The sequence below is a fragment of the Mirounga angustirostris genome, unplaced genomic scaffold (genome assembly GCF_029215605.1).
Source record: "Mirounga angustirostris isolate CCGP_5_RB_7025 unplaced genomic scaffold, mMirAng1.0.hap1 SCAF_2, whole genome shotgun sequence".
Classification (NCBI taxonomy): domain Eukaryota; kingdom Metazoa; phylum Chordata; class Mammalia; order Carnivora; family Phocidae; genus Mirounga; species Mirounga angustirostris.
In genome coordinates, this window is record NW_026991710.1 from 183026260 (window position 1) to 183042252 (window position 15993).

Consider the following 15993-nt stretch of genomic DNA (forward strand, 5'->3'; position numbering starts at 1 on the left):
TTATTTTGTCTGATTATTTTCCCTTGAACAAGGAAAAGTCTGCAGACACTAAATGTTTGCTGACTGATAGGGTGAATAGATTCTCCTCATTTTCCAATACTATCCCTGATTAGTTTCAGCATCCTTTTTCTCAGATACTAAGCTAGCAATTTGAAGATTTGTGTAGTTTCTGTGGTGCATTCTGTTGTCTAACAGCTGTTTTTTCTAAAGCAAATCTTCTGAACTGAGGAGGAAGTTCCAGTTCCTGCTTTCTCTTAGACTTGCTATGTATTAGTTTGTTTTTATATTGTTTTCATCAATTTTAAAAGCTTCCCTACTATATATCTATCTCCTGTTGGTTCTGTTTCTCTAGAGAACCCAGACTAATACAATGATTATTGGAAGGCGTTAGCTTATTTCCACTTTTATTTTTGTGTTGCCTAACCCTGATTTTCTTTGCTTCTTCTTTCCCAGTTTCATGCCTTCCACTGCAATCTTCTAATATTCTTTACCTCATTTTCCACCCTATCATAAAATTTGTGCATTCTATTTATATTAGTTTTATTACTGTCCTTATATCTTAAAAATACAAGCTTAACATTAAATTTTCTTAATGTGAATATTCACTATGAATTTTCCACACACTTAAGGGGATTCAGAGTACTATAATTCCTTCCTCTTATCTCTGTGTTTTTATAGTCCAGTATTTTATTTTGACCTCAATTTTATTTCACCCATTTATTTTTCTAGTTTTTTTCAAACTCAGTGCTGATTTAGGTGCATCAACTTGTTTTTTCCTATTTATTTTTTTCTTTCATAATATCCTTTTTTACATTTTACCCCATCCATTTCAATCAAGAGCTCTTTATTATTTTTAACAAGGATCTATAGATAATAAAGATTTTGACCTTCAACTGTCTGAAAATCACTTCACTTCACACTATTTTTGAAAATGAATTTTAAATTGGATTCTGGCACTTTGAAAACAAGTGCATACCTACTGGCATTGACAAGAACACTATTCAGAGTCTACTTCTTGTTACTTTAAGTAATTGCTGAATTACTAAATTGCTTTAAGTAGTTACTGAATACGTAATTATTCCTCTCTGGTAGTTTTTCAGATTTTTGTCTTTAATTTTCTGATCTTATAACTTCTACACTGAGGGCAAATTTAGAACCCATACCTTGAGGGGCACAAGCTTGTACACTGATCTTTCACAGGTGGCTCTTTCTCTTATGATACTGTAGGGAAGCACTGATGCATTAAAGTTTCTAAATATTGTCATGTTTTAATTCAAGTATTTATGTTTGATACACAAAGGGTAAAATTTGTAACTGCGGAAAGCATATGATAATTATTGTTTTCCAAGATTATACTTCATATCAATATTGTTAGAAATCGTGATTAGAAATCAGGTATTTGAATCAGAGCTCTTCCCACTCAATAAAATAACTTCATCATTAAGTGATTTGACTAGATGTTTCCAGGGAGTAATTCACATGTTAAGTATTGGAAAGATTCAGGAACCATTTCTGGACATGGGAGCTAATCCAAAGCAAGCAGTGAGTCATGAAATAAAATTTAATGGAACTCAATATTGTTGACATTTATGATTTGTCCCATTCCAATTCATTCATTCTATAAACATTTATAGAACATATGCTAAGTACTATGCTAAGTACTCTGCTAGAAATTGGGAATATGACTATGAATAAGACTCAGACTCGAATAGTTGCTAGTCTAGTTAGAAGAGAGTTCAATAAAAAAGTTACAGTAAGTGTTAGGCAGGTAATAAATAATATCAAGTGAAAACATTCTGGGTAAAAAATTATGTATTGCAGCAAACTTTCAAAAGTTTTAAATTTTTTTCTTTATTTTTCATCTCAGGAATTGTTTGTGCTCATAAAAAAATGTTAAAGATCCCAAGTAGCTTTCATTTATATGAATTCTACTTGCTTCCTTATTCAACTGTTGTAATGTTTTTTGAATTAAAAAATATGAAGAAGAGCTGACCTCACACAAATATGTACTTAGAAATGAGAGAAATTTTTAAGTAGCCTTTGAAGATAATTTGATATTTTTTGTTGATAATGCATTTTAGCTGGACAAGTAGCAGTTTCTTAAAGGTTGTTGCAACACAGAATCTGAAATCATTGATATGAATTTTTTATACTGTTACATTAAAATCCATTGTTCTATTTTGTACTTTGAATGCCTCTTTTACCCATGCATGATCTTGGAAAATATTGGTTTGTTGAGTTATGCACATATTCCAAATAACCACCAATCTTATCAGGAAAGTCTTTAACTTCTTGGAAGCTATAAAGCCTACAGTGGTGGTTACATGCTATCCAAAATTTTAATTTTCGATTGGAAGTTTGAATTTTATCATTGGCAACAAATATGTCTATGATTTACCTTGAAGTGTCAGCTTCACTATGCTCATCTCTGGGAAAAAAAAGTCTTTGCTAAGTACTCAAGTCTGAATAAATGTAGTTTTCTGTCAGTGATGGTGCTCCATGATAAGAGTGGTTGGTTCTAGTCACATCTCAAAAATTGGCACAAATGCTTCTCCTTGAGTCAGATATCTTACTTTGCTGTGCAGCAGAAGAGCTTTATGCGTTTTTCTCATGTTATCACAGAGTATTTTTAAAAATGTGCTTAAGGTTTGAGATTTAATAAAATTAATAAAAATCACCGCTTCATCAAGGGCATTCTTAAGTACAAAAGGCTTCCCCACTTCCCCCACCCAAGGATGTGACTGTGAAGAATACAATGACTAATAGTATGAATTGGGACCATTGTCTAGGTTCAGGCTAAGGAGATAGCGGTTTTACTTATCCTCACTTATATTTGCAAATTTGAACTGTATTTGCAAATGTGAACATGTTAAAAAATAAAATTAAAATCTTAACATTATTATGAAACTAGGTTTGACCTCATGGATCACCTGAGCCTTGAAGACCTTCTTTGGTCCTCTCATGGATCACACTTTGAGAAAAAGTGATATGATTTTAAGTACGTTAAATGCTTAGAAAAAGGGAAAGAACTATCATATTTTGAAACATTATTTTCTGTGCTCGCTTCAGCAGCACACACATGCTAAAACATTATTTTCTCTTGATGGTAAAATTGTGGATGACATTTTGCCTTTAAAATTTGTTTAATGTAGGGGTGACTGGGTGGCTCAGTCGTTAAGCATCTGCCTTCGGCTCAGGTCATGATCCCAGGGTCCTGGGATCGAGTCCCGCATCGGGCTCCCTGCTCGGCAGGAAGCCTGCTTCTCCCTCTCCCACTCCCCCTGCTTGTGTTCCTGCTCTTGCTATCTCTCTCTCTGTCAAATAAATAAATAAAATCTTAAGAATATAAAATAAAATAAAATTTGTTTAATGTATTTTTCCAATGTCCTACTATGAGTTCATATTACTTTCAAGAAGAAGAAAAGTATATCATGCTTCGAATTCTTGGCTGTAAAAGGATAGGCTTCTATATAGAAGATGAAGGTTTAGTAAAGACACATTTTTTGTTCTAAATATGAAGGCTATTTGGGCATATTTTGGCCAAAAGTAAAAAAATGTGGGGGAGGATGAGTCTAAAGATACAGAAGAAGAGGGTATCACTGACCAAAAGAAAAAAAAAATTCCCAGGGGACACAAGGGGAAATAAGACCAAAGCATGTAGCCCATTTACATAGACATATCATGATTCAAGGATGTGGAAGACAAGTGCCACTGCTTACATTCTTTTCAGAAGGTCTTAGAGGAAATAAATGGGCCGAATGTCCATTGAATATATATGTCACAGAACTGGGGTGTTGAGCAGGTTTCTAATCAGGACAGTTTATTTAATATAGCTGGTCTAAAAGACAAGGAAATGGGGACTCCTTGTTCAAAAATTAAGAATTTCAAGATGGCGTCATCAAATTACAAGGTGAGGCCCTTCCAAGGGCAGGGCACCATTCTGGCTGTAGCAGCTGCATACTCACAAACTTGCACTACCTCTGATAACTTGAAAATATTTTAAAGCCTAAATTCTAAGGTGCAGATATCATATCCCCAGGAAAAATTCAAATATTTTCCCCAGCAACCTAACAAGTCTAAAACAACTGGAGGTCTGTCAAATACAGGCTACTTATTTTCTTGCTTTTTTGGGTTTTCAATATAGTTCAAAAATATCTGAGCTTTTTTTGTAGAAATGAAACTTCAGAGAATCACCCTTCTTAATGAGTACTTCTAAACTTGACATGCTCTGTTTCTAAGTTTCTTTATTAAATATTTTTTTAAATTCACACCTTTTAGTTCAGTATTGTCAGTCATTTTGGCATGCGTTTCCAAATGTAACATGATATTGTGTCTTCAGATATAATTGTTTAGTTGTGTAGTACCACTGAATAACTAGAAACATAATTTGTAAGTACAAAGATTTTCAGAAAAATAAAGCAATCACATAAATGTTTGTTAATAAACCAAAAAAAGAAAATATATTAAAATTTACTTGAAATATTGTTTTAATCTATGCATTTTTCTAAAAATTATTTTCTGCTTTTTTTCTTCTTTTCCCTTAAGAAATATGTGTTTAGAGTCAAGTCATGTTGCTTTCTGGTAGCTCAGGTATAAAATTTCCTTATTTCTAAGGACAAAAAAATCAATACCATGAAATGGTGATAAATGAAATAGCATTCTTAATGTTGATCTCATGCCCTTTTGGTATGCAATGAACCACTTTAATCTGATGGCAGGTGTATCTTCTCTAGATATATTTTCTTTAACAAATGTGTATTTTTAAGATTTGATAACCACATATACTCAATCCAAAGATTTGTAATCCTATTGTCTACTTTTTTCAAGTTAATAGTTTGTATATATGACCAACATGCAAAATTTTCAATACAACAAATAAATTTTAACAATATCTAGAAGTTCTTTGAAATGACACATGATATGATGTATAACTATTTCACAATAGGAAAAAATGTTGGATTTCAGAAACAAACCATGTTAAATTACCATTGAGATATAGATCTACATTTAATCAAACCAATCTAAGGAATCTGTACAATATTTTTCTAAGGTTGCTTTGTAGAAGTGAAGGCTACATTTGTGAAATTGAGTTTTAGTTCAATTAGAGTAGATCTTCATTTACTTCCTCATGTGTGAATTTACGTATTTTTAATTAAAATTCTTAGGTTAGGTTCATACAACTTATACTAAACAAATAATCAGACATTAATTCTTCTAAGACATTTATTTTATTTTACTGTGCTGTAGATTCTTCTAAGCCTTTCATAAATATTAATGCATTTAATTTTTCACAAAAACCTCTGGGGTAAAGATACTATTATAATCTCCGTTTCACAAATGAAGAAAAGAGGCTAAGAGGCAGAGTCCCTGGAAGCCAACAGTAACTACTTGTGCTATTAGAAGTCAGAATAGTGGTTACTTTAGCAAGGGAAAAAGAGTATTAAGAGGAGGGGTTTCTGGGGGTCTCATGGCATTCTTTTTTGGATGTGGGTGCTGCTTACCTAGGTCTGTTCACCTAGAGAAAATGTGTTGAGCTATATATTTCAGATAAGTGTACTTTTCTCTCTATATGTTAGCATATATATTATTATAAAATATTCTTCAATAAAATATTGAGGGAAAAAGAGGTCAAATGTCTTGCTCAAGGTCATACAACTTATAAATGGCAAGGTCAAGATTTGCACCTAGGCTTGGCTAGGCTCTTAACCACCATGGCGGCAGGATACTTTTTTGAGATATTGATGTTTGCTCTTTGGGTTTTCTACCTCTGGCCCTTTCCTGCTTCTCCATTTTGGTAGGAAGGTCCCTAGTGTTTCCTTGTCTCAGAGATCTTTGCATACCTGAATCAGAATTTCAGGAAGGCAACAGCTCTTTGTGTTTTTTTTTTTTTTTTTTTTTTTTCTGTATGTAAAAGCTTAAGAAGTAAGAAGTAAGTTATACAGAAGGAAAATAGAAGAGATTATCTTTCAGTATTATGAAAGAGTAGGATAATCCCAAATATTGGTGAGGGAATGAAGGATAATCCTATGCTTTGTAAAGACTACTTCCCCATCAAAGCAGTGTTCAGAGATGGTAGTAAGACTTCAATGGGGCTGGGTATTGGTGAAACAAAGGATGCTGAACCCATGGCCATGATATTCACAGCTTTCTACAGATCTCTATGATCAAGTCAAGGATAGACAAGGGGCTTTTAGGGATCAGTATGGCCTTGGTCAATGAGGTTGTCACCAGCGACATATTGAGTAGATGTTAAATGCATTTGTTTTTCCTCTCTATACATTATTTGAACCTCTAGATTATTTGAATAAGTTGTACTGATTTTTTGTGTCTATAGAAAATTATTGCTTTGGAAAAAATTAGGGCATTAAAAAAAAAGTATATATGAGATAAAGGAATCTAGTAGGGAGAGATAAGTTGATCTTACCCAAGAAAGTTTTTTTTTAGTTATTTTTTTTAAATAAATATTCCCGTGTTTAGCATGAAATAGAAAAAAAAAAGAAAAAGAAAAGTAAATGGATAACCAAGGTACCTGGCTTGAAATTTTAAAAAAGAAATTGCCGTTAGTACATTTAGAATAGGCCTTTTGCATTGACTTGCTTGTTTTAACAGTGAATGCAGTGGAATTTCTGAGGCTAAGTACAGATATCTGCAATTTAAATTGGTTTTAAAGAAGAGAGTTCTAAAGTTCTGCCAATCTTGAACATTTAATGTTTTAAGCAGACTGATTTAACAATGGTAAAGAATATAACATCAACAGGCTGAATCATGCTATTGTGTGGTAAGGGGGAAAAAAAGAGCATTGTAGATTCCCTCGGGCTGCTTCTGGTTACTAGAATATCACTGGGGAAAACAGGAGGTAGGAAAATATTAAAAAGATTGTCATTCACACATATTGCAAATATCATGACACTTTAGGGCTTTTTCCAAGTCTTTACACTCAGGATTGGAGTCACGCTTGCTATTTGTCAACTAAAGCCAGCGGTGATAGCTTCTGGCTGAGTTGAGGATTAATTATTTATCTAGTCCAGGTCCAGAGTCACCTCGTGTGGTATATTCTTATGGTCCAGGTGAATAAAATCACAAAAGCAGCAAACACAGTGTAGAAAGTGGTAGAAAGGCTCACAATGGCTCTTAGGAGAATCACTACAAACTATACCCAATTGATTATTGCCTGCTCTTGAATTTGAAGCTCTCTGGGTGCCACAGGACAATTAACACTTTGCAGTTTTGACGATGAGAGGCATTTTATTTGTTTGTTTGTTTTGAAAAACCAAAGTCCATCAGTGAGCCATACACAGTTATTGTCTGCAATAGACAACAACTGTGATGGGATGGACTCCCATCCCAAGCTGCTCCTGGAGCCATCACTTCTTCTCCCACTGAGCCCCTGACTTCTTAGACTTCCTGCATATCCCTGAGGTTATGAATCCTGCAACACGAGAGTTTAAAATATTTGATTCTCTTCCACATTGTCCTTCCACAAGAAGCACCTGGCATTCATATTCAGTCGCAAAATATCAAGCCTTGATAAGCTCCTCTTCTCCCTATGTAAATTCAAAATACATAAGCAGCACTATAACCAGATATGGAACTTTTATTAATTTTTTCCCTAGGAAATAGAATTTATGGGTTTTATATATAGGAAAATACTTTTTAGAGATGAATTTCCTATTTGGGCTTTTGCACAAGTTTACTATTTTTAATATCATGTACAAGATCAAATAATTCAGGAATTCTTAAATGAGATATACTCCAAGCTGCTAGAGTGGGAACCAAAATAAGTCATTATAGCATAATAGTAGGGGAGATTAGAAAAGAACAAAATGACTTCATACTATTATTTAAAAGGAGAATAAGGGCAACATTGAATAAATTATTTTATCTATATTCTGCCCCATTGTTTCACTGACACTGTTTTCACTAAGGTTGCCTCTAAGTTTCTAGGAATCATAGCTAATGGATTTTTTTTTCTTCTTCTTCTTTTACTTAACTCTCTTGGAGAAATTGACAATGTTCACACTCTTTATATTGAAATTCTTTTCTCTCTCACTTCTCATTCTCTCAGTTCCTTTGAGTTCCATTCTTGTTCTCTGACTGCTTGCTCCTATGTCTACTCAATAAATTTATCTCCATCTGTGTCTTACATGATCCTATTTCCAAGGGTTGAAGCATACACTTCCTTTTCCTTCTATTTTATTGCTTTACTTAGGCAGTCTTGTTCATGCCCATTTTCTTTGATCTACTAGTTTACAGTGATGAGCCCAAATTTATATTTCTATCCAGTATTTTTTCATGTACTCTAGAATTATATATAAAAGGACCTTTTAGACATCCTATGTAATCCTCAGACTCAACATTTCTAAACTGAAACCACTGCCTTCCTCTCTCTCCACTGAGTGCTTCTCCTTCTGGGTTTCTTCTCTCAATTTATGGCACACACACTGATAAAATAGGCCCAACAGTTAACTGCCAACTTTCTCTTCACTCGTACTCTTCTGTGAATAAGCAATAATGTTAATACTATTTATTTATTTATTTATTTATTTATTTATTTATTTATTTATTTATTTATATGGCTGATCTTATTTATTTGTTACTCTTAGAAAATCTTATTTTTGACTGGATTCAGACTTAGAGGTAGAAGCTCTCAGAGAGGACAGCCTCTGTCACTTGGCAATCTGTTTCTGGAGTTTTTCTTTGGCCTCCTTCATTCTCCTGGCCAAAACTTTAGCATATTCTGCAGCCTCTTCCTAATTTTTCTTAGTACACTGTTTCTTCAAAGCAGTATGTCGATGTTTGTGTTGGAGGACATGTGGAATAACGACATGCTGAATCTTGGGCACTTCAGTTTTAGGTTTCTTACCTTTTTTGTTTAGGGGCTTTCTCACAACATACTGGAGGACATCATGTTCTTTGGGGAGATTGAAAAGTGTGCGTATTCTGCTAGCTCTTTTGGGCCTCAGGCAAGAGGCACAGTAGTATGTGAGTCCAGGAATATCCTTCTCCCCTTTTTTCACAATGACCAAGTTGAGAACACTGAGATTAGCATCCACAATGCAACCCTGAACAGATTTGCTCTTTCTTTCTCCAACACTCTTTGGTCTGTGGCAGGAATGTCCTTACTCAGCAGCAGGCGGACTCAGCCATGGGTTAAGACACCTTGCTTCATGGGGAAGCCATGTTTATCATTCTCACCTGTTTATCCTTGCCACCACTGATTTGGACCGTGTAACCCTTCAATTCTTCACCCAGAGCATCAGCAGCAACTTCTGTGGCCATATGCTTCTCAGAAAAGGTACGAAGTTTATGTTCACTGTCCACTTCAATGAGTTTCTGGCAGCTAGTAGCTGGGAAAGAGATGTTCAGCTTCCTCCTGAAGCAGCCTTCTGCCTCTGTGGCACCACGAAAAAGAACAATGTTAATGCCTTTTAATTAAATATCATATTTTAGTCCTATTTTCACCCTCTCTATTCATGTTGCTACTGGCTTACTTCAGACCTTCCTCATTACTCATATGAACCATTAGCAAATCTGATTCACTCTCTCCATCCTGCCCTCCCCAATCTATCTTCCATGAATCAATCTTATCTTCCTAAAATGGCAATTTGAAATCATTCCCTATGCTTCCTATCTCAATGGCTGCCACAGTCCATAAGTTGTGATTCAAATTTCTTATCATGGCACACATACATGGTAACAACCAGGTACAAAAATAGTCAGTATGTTCTTGTAAAATCAAATTTTGTTCTCTAACACTTCTCTTCCTTTGCCTTTTTAAAGTAAAACAGCTTTTATTTATCTTTAATCTCACCTCAAGTAGTATTTTTTGGAAAAGCCTTCAAGATTCTCTCAAGCTGATGTAGAAGGCCCTTTCCTCAGGCTGTATTAGCAGCAAATTTGTCATAAATTTCTCCACTAGACCATGCAGCACATCGTTTTTCTCTGGCTTGCCTGCTGGTAAGCTACCTGAGTTCAGGGACTAAATCTATCATTTGGTCTATTACTTAGAATTTAGTCCGTATTCAATAAATGTATAATAAATAAGGGAATTAATGAAATTTGTTATTAAAAGTATAGTTATCAACTCTATAGTTTGTATGGATATATAAATAATATATATAACATATATAAAACTTATATTTATATAAGGAGCTATGTAGAAATGTGTTTATGAATGTTATTAAATGAATAGTAAATAAAGGCAATAAGAATTTGTTTTTAAAATGAGCTTTTAAAGATGGATTACATTTTTTGAATAGAAATAGAGAGAAATTTTTCCAGATAGAGAAAGCAGACAATGGCACAGGATAAGTTCAAGTCCAGTGAGTTATTTGATGGGAACATACAAGGAAAATTTTAGAGAAGATTGTAAAGAGAACCACATCACAGAGAGCCTTGAATATGTCATATTTTCTGTGATTTGAAAAAGAAAAAAACCAACAAACAAACTTTAGGATAGACAGTGTTATAGAAATTTTATAGGAAGGTGTTAGTTTCAATCTACCCCTAGAGGCATTAGGTAATATTTGAAATATCCCCAAATAAACAGGCATACATAGACCAGGGTTGCTTATCTGACATTTAAAAGACTGTAACAGGTATTTCACCTTCCAAAGAGAAGTGTTATAAGTAGTTCTATTACCTGTTATCTTGATCAGCGCTACTCATTTTTTAAGTAGCATAAAGAATGCTAGAGATGTATTTTCATTAATAAAGTGTGTCTCATTTGAAATGCATGGATGGACTTGATAAAATATATAATACCTCCACACTTGCACAGCCAAGGCATGAGAATTTAGAGACCTCAGTAGCCTATAATCCTTTGAGCCCTTTCCTGGCTTAGGTTTTCATTCTAACCTATTCTGTCACCTGATTCCAACAACGAAGGTGGCCAAATTTCACCACTGTAATATTGTGCCATTTGCCTCAAGTGAGTGTCATGCGCAAAGTCATAGTTGAAGGGCCAAAAGGGAAGAAAGACCTGAGATATTATTGGTCAGATAACAAAAGATTACATGATAATGCGTTGCCAGGTTGCTGGTACATGTGTGTGGGGAGTCAGGGGCAGAATTACTCTGGAGATGTGATTTCATCCCACTTGCTTATGGTGATGGGGGAGGGAACCTGTATTTCTCAACTATATCTATCTATTAGAGACTGATTATCTCTCCCCTCCCCCAAAATATTAATAAATGTGAAAAGCCAAAGTGGTTTTGGCCAGCACACAACACAGGTTGAGGACTTTGTATGTGTTAGAAAAAGGGAAATCATTGAAGTTTTTGAGCTATCCAGTTACCTTGTGGGTTAGTACATGATGCTTTTGAATCAAGAAAAAAGATTGATCTCTGATAGGAAATTAGTTTCAACCCTTGCTAAACTTAGTGAATTTTTCTGTTATGTAGATATAAATCTGGACTCTATAAATTGGTGTTGATGACTTATTCCAAATCCATAGCTACTTCTACTACAACTACTACTTCTAATCATCATCACAATAATAAATCTCAGAACAAATATCTTTAGAGTTACCACTGGGTCTTTACAACTTTGAAACATTTGTCACTCTATCACGCACACTGTGCAACTAATTGCTGAATAATATTTTTTTGTTTTGCGTTGGGGCTTTAACATTTCGGTTATTTTAAAGCCTTATTCTTCAAACTGTTATGTTGACCAAAACATGTGTTTGTTTCTATATTATCCCTCATTCATCTTTTTATTTATTATCGCTGTCTTTACTTGCTTTAGTATACTTAATTGTAGAGTGAGGCCATTAGATACATCAACCTTGGTAGTTCTTTTCTCAAATCTTGGAAAACAATCCCAAGAACTCTGGTCTAGGAGATGTTTTGCAGTAGTTCACCTGAGACCAATCCTCACTTTCTATTACCTTCTTAAAACAGAGCAGGAGGACTGGGCAGCAAATTAATGAAAAATAATGGTGAATGTGAATAGCTTTTCCAGCTTTCTTTCTTTCTGTGGTTTGATAAGTTTGATCAATGCTAAATTTCTCTGTTGTGGAGTAATGAGCACACAAGCCTAGATCTACCTTGAGAAATGATTAAAATTCAATTAAAGTTAAAACATAAACTTACTTTGCATTAAGGATATAACAAATTTTAAAATTTGTTTTACTACTTTCTGTTAGGCTTCAGATCCCGGAAGCATGGTTATACCTTTAATAACACCAGGCTATATATTTATCTTAAACGTACCAACCTGTTTGGAAGAAAAAGTATCTGAAAAAGATGTTAATTTTCCAGTCTCTGACAAGCTGTCTACCAAATGACTTTCCTGTGACAATAAATAGGTTTCAGTTGACATGTTTATTTACATACTATTTAATACATCTTGTATTGAAAGACAATAACTTGAATCACTGCCAGATTACTTTGCTCTATGCAGATTAGAATATAAATTCAAGACCTCTAATACATAATGGCACTAATCTTTCACTAGTGAATAAAACCCTCCAAATTCTCTATGCCTTACCTTCCTTTTGTTGTTCATTCAAGGGGGATACTGTTCTTTTTTCCTCCTTTTGAAGGGAATAGAGTAACTCCTTTTGAATAAATAGAGAACACAAAGTGTGATGATATTCTGAAATTTATTGCACAGTAGCTTTTCTCTTTCACAAATTTGCAAGTAATAAATTTATGAGAATGTGATTATGGAGGATATTTTTTCTCTTTTTCATATCTCACTATACCTTATTTTGGAAGAGTTATTCTAGGTTTTTGATCTTTTAGAATTCATCTCTCTTCTATGGCTAAAGATAGCATCAGTATCTTAAAATGTACATTACTAATTGTTTTGCATTTTTTATAAACATGTCTTCTTAAATATATAGGTTGCTTTTATGCTTCATATCAAAATAATCTGAGTAGGTACTTAAATTTAACATATTTGGGACTCTGTGGAGATGAATTTTAGATTCTTAAAATTTTTGTTTGACAGCAGTTTCAGGATTGGCTGAAATATTTCTCTAATAGCAAAAAAATAGTACTTCAGTGGTGTGTCTTATAAATGACCAGTATTAAATTAACTTCTATAATAAGCCTTACTTTTTATTGAATATAGTAAAGAGGTTCTGGGTTATTATTTCTGGAAAAATGTGGAGGTGTAGACAGTGTAAACACTGCTCTAAGCAACTCTTATCTCTACCACCTTGCTCTCATTATATTTAGACTCTAAATGTGAGGTGAAAGTTTAAACAACTGACCCAAACTGGATAACTGGAGACCAGGAAGATCAATATAGATAATAAAACCCCTACTACCATAGTAATTCTATTATATCAATAAAATATCTTTTTGCAAACAAATTAGTACTTTATGGTACTATTATGCTTTTGTACTCCTTGAGATAAGAATAATCATAGAAAGATCAGTTGCAAAGTTAAAGAAAAGGTGAAACTAGTCACCTTTGGTTGTAGGACTTTTGGTTTTGGTGGGATATCAGCTTTCTACTTTGTGTCTGAAAAGTTGGTATGACTTTTTATAAGACAGCATATATTTCTCAGTCCATATATACCAATTTTTTCCTTCACATCATACCTGAGTCATTTCTCCGAAATCTTTTTCATTTTAAACCACCAGAGTGGGACCATCTTAACCAACATATCTGGTTGATGTAAGCAAATCACATCATTCTTTATGACTTGACTGTTCACACTAGCAAACAAATATTAATTCAGTGACTTTTTTTTTTTTCCACCAGAAAATTAGGCAACCTATAAGAAGTTTAAGCACTTAGGGAACCTTTCTTGAAATTAAAATTAACTCAGGAAAGTGTATCATTAGAATTCTGAAAAACAATATGAATTTATTGAAAAAGTTTCAACTATAATTTTAGTCTCAATTCACATTAATGGAAAATAAAATTCATAAACGAACCAGGCAGAATGCAATTGAAATACATTTTAATCCAAAAACTGAGGCTCATTTTCAGTTGGTGGCCTCATCTGAACTCTGTAATTTTCTCTTGCCACTTAATGGCTGTACTGAATTCTGTCAGGTGCCTTGTATCACAATTGTGAGCTGTCAAGGTAAGTAAAAGTAGGTATGAAACTTGATAACTTTGGTCAATTACAAGAAAAGTTCTCTAACTGCAATTATGTAGTGAGAAAAGAGTTCACAGCATTAATTCAAAAGGTCCAATCTAGATTATTAGAGGCTCTCAGTCCTGTGAGGGAATTCTTATGTTACTGAGTAGACTTCTGAGCTCATATTTATCCAATACGACAGTGTTTTCATCTTGAATTTTTCATAGTGTGTCTCCATTTAGGCTGACAAACACACACAAAAGATCCATCTTCACAGTAATCAAAGTAATCATGCCTGGCCTTTTCTGCTTTGCAGTGCCATAGATCATGTTGCTATGTACATTACCGACAAGTGCAGATATTAAACTGTGAAAATTAAAACTGTATGGTAGACCCAGAAGAAAATCGGAAAAGGCTTCGAATGACATTGTCTGGCTTATGCAACACCACATGTAAAATTCCTTGAAAGGAGTATAAACATGGAATGAACATGCACAATATTGACATGTGGCTGCCTGAGAAAATCTTTTGTTTCTGTTGTAACTTAATAACAGGACACATTAAAAAAAATATTTCTATGTATTTAGGTATACATTTAAAACACACCTACCCTCATAAATCTCTTTAACATATAGTTACAGGTACTTTTAAACCTCTACTGATACTTTGATCTAATAATCAGCAGAGGGATTTAGCTGATCAGCCTGAAGTTAGTTTGAAGCTTTCTAAGGACATTTGAAATCCTTTAGGCTCTCAGCTTTGCTGGCCTTTAGTAAGATAGGACTGCTGTTTGCAAATTATTCCCATCTACATACCTCCCACTCCTGCTATACAACAACATCAACATCCCACTAGAGTTATTACTTCTTTGTTTTATAGTGGAATTTGCTCTTTATTTTTTTAGACTTTTGCTTCAGACCATTTAAAAGAAAACATTTGTAAAAATAATAGAGCCACATGGTCTTTCTGTATTTTAAGATAGATTATTCCTTTTTCCTGTGGCTCATATGAGGTTGTAGTAGCAGGTAGAGAATGAAGGTAGATTAATTTTTACTTAGTCATATTTTAGGAAGTATTATTTAACAATTTTTTTTTCATTTTTGTATCTGTATGTATGCAAAGAGTAATTATAAATAAAAAATGACTTTTAAGTGTTATGCAAAAATTCATTGCAGGTAATCATTACAGTTTTGTAGAATATAAAAATTTTAGGATGTTATATGCCAAATTAAGTGTTATGACATCCCCTGGTATGGGACTTCTAAATAAGAATTTATATGGTGATACCAGTCCTCCACTTAGAAAACATTAAGTATTCAAATATTTCATGTAAGGAATGAAGAATTTTTCTATTATTTACATCTAAGAATTAGGTAGGGAAATTGATAAAATCTTTTTCTTAAATTTTAAAATTATCTCAGTTTTTCACACCACATAAAGTTTAAGCCAGGGATACCTTTTAGATTTTGTCTCCATTTCTATTGAAATAACTCTGTCATCTTCAATGCTTCCTCCAATTTTGACTGGGGGACTTTAAGACATCTCATGAGCACAGTTCCTCCCTTAAGACATGCCGTTGGACTGTTTGCTCTTCTGCTGTTCTGACCCAGACTTTCTTCTAGGATGTTTGATGGAAAATCCACTGAGGTCCTAAGGAGTCATAAAGGTACTTTGCTCTCACTGCCCCAAATGCCATTTCCATCAGCTCACAGAGGCCAAGGAAGACCCATGAAGCCATATCAATATGGATCACATGGGAAAATGAGACTCAAAATTGTGGTTTCCCTGACTTTGAGATTTTTAGTGAAAGAGCTCTGTTTTACTTATAGCTGCTGGATTTGAAAAAAAAAAAAACACAATAATTTCATTACAATGGTACACTCAGAAGGTAGATTTCAGAGAGTTAATGCAATGATGAGTAGAAAAGAAATATGGATGGGTAGAACAAA

The 15993-nt window shown here is 33.9% G+C and overlaps 1 pseudogene; it reads right to left on the reverse strand.

Annotated features, from left to right (window-relative positions):
• Nucleotides 1–8609: 8609 nt before the first annotated feature.
• LOC123847748 (small ribosomal subunit protein eS6-like) lies at nucleotides 8610–13565 on the reverse strand (annotated as a pseudogene).
• Nucleotides 13566–15993: the final 2428 nt, after the last annotated feature.